The sequence below is a fragment of the Ursus maritimus genome, unplaced genomic scaffold, assembly GCF_017311325.1.
Source record: "Ursus maritimus isolate PB19 unplaced genomic scaffold, ASM1731132v1 scaffold_9, whole genome shotgun sequence".
NCBI classification, from domain to species: Eukaryota; Metazoa; Chordata; class Mammalia; order Carnivora; family Ursidae; genus Ursus; species Ursus maritimus.
The window spans coordinates 80827520-80829484 of NW_024427107.1; positions in this window are offsets into that span (position 1 = coordinate 80827520).

Sequence of the window (1965 nt, forward strand, 5' to 3'; positions counted from 1 at the left end):
TTTTTGAAACAGCTTCAGGAGAATAGGTATTATTTCTTCTTTGAATGTTTGGTAGAATTCCCCGGGGAATCTGTCAGGCCCTGGACTCTTGTTTTTGGGAAGGTTTTTGATCACTGCTTCAATCTCTTCATAATTAATCGGCCTGTTTAAAAAATCAATTTCTCCATGTTTCAGTCTTGGTAGTGTATGGGTTTCCAGGAAGGCATCCATTTCTGCCACGTTGTTTAATTTATTGGCATAAACCTGTTGATAAAAGTTTCTAATGATCCTTCCAATTTCATTAGTGTTGGTTTTGACCTCTCCCCTTTCATTCATAATTTTATTAATTTGGATCCTTTCTCTATTCTTTTGAATAAGTCTGGCCCGTGGCTTATCGATCTTATTTATTCTTTCCAAGAACCAGCTTCTGGTTCTGTTGATATGCTCTATTGTGCTCCTGGTTTCTAATTCATTGATCTCTGCTCTAATCTTGATCAACTGCTTTCTCGTGCGTGGGTTAGGCCTGTTCTTCTGTTCCAGCTCCAGCTTCTTGAGGTGAGACTATAAAAACTGCATTTTAGATTTTTCTATTCTTTTGAGTGAGGCTTGGATGGCTATGTATTTCCCCCTTAGGACCGCCTTTGCAGTGTCCCATAGGTTTTGGACCATTGTGTTTTCATTCTCCTTGGTCTCCATAAATTGTTTAAATTGATTTTTAGTTTCCTGGTTTACCCAATCATTCTTGAACAGGATGGTTCTTAGTTTCCAAGTGTTTGCGTTTCTTCCAAATTTTTCCTTGTGATTGAGTTCCAATTTCAAGCATTGTCATCTGAGAATATGCAGGGAATAATTTCAGTCTTTTGGTATTGGTTGAGACCTGTTTTATGACCCAGTATATGGTCTATTCTGGAGAAAGTTCCATGTGCATTCAAAAAGAATGAGTATTCTGTTGTTCTGGGGTGTAGGGTTCTGTATATATCTATGAGGTCCATCTGGTCTAGTACGTCATTCAAAGCTCTTGGTTGTTTGCTGATTTTCTGGTTAGGTGATCTGTCTATTGCTGATAGTGGAGTGTTGCGGTCCCCTACTAGTAACGTATTATTATCTATATGTCTCCTTATTCTTTTCTTTTTAAAGATTTTATTTATTTATTCAACAGAGATAGAGACAGCCAGCAAGAGAGGGAACACAAGCAGGGGGAGTGGGAGAGGAAGAAGCAGGCTCCTAGCAGAGGAGCCTGATGTGGGGCTCGATCCCAGGACACCAGGATCACGCCCTGAGCCGAAGGCAGATGCTTAACCGCTGTGCCACCCAGGCACCCCTTAGCTATAATTTTTTCAAATATCTCTTTGAGACCTCGCTCTTTCTCCACCCCCTCGGGGATGCTGATGATTCTGACATTGGAATGTTTCATTGAGTCAGTAATCTCCTGTAATCTACATTCTTGAGAGTGATGAATTTTTTTGAGCCAAGTTTCTGTTTTAACTTTCTCTTCTACCATCCCATCCTCCAATTCGCTGATTCGTTCTTCTGCCTCATTTACTCTGGCCCTCAGAGCATCTAGTTTTGACTGCATTTGATTCATAGAACTTTTAATTTCTGCCAGATTTGCTCTCATTTCTGCCCTTAGAGATTCTATATTCTCGTTAATATTTTCGTTAATATTTTTTTCAAGTCTACACATCATCTTGACCATTGTTACTCTGAACTCCATTTCTGACAATTTGGTTATATCCATATCCATCAGTTTTGTGGCAGAAGCCACAGACTCATTATCTTTTCTTTGCTGGAGGGGATTTCTCCTTCTCGTCATTCTGATGAGGAGAGGTTGCGGGGTTGCCCAGAGCCCAAATTATTGACCAGGACCCAGGCCGTGTGCCCTTGTTCTATAGGGACCTTAGGGATTTGGGCTTCTTGATTTTTCAGCCTGCCTTCTGGGGGAGGGGCCTGCCACACTGATATTCAGGCAACCCTGTTTGGGTAGAG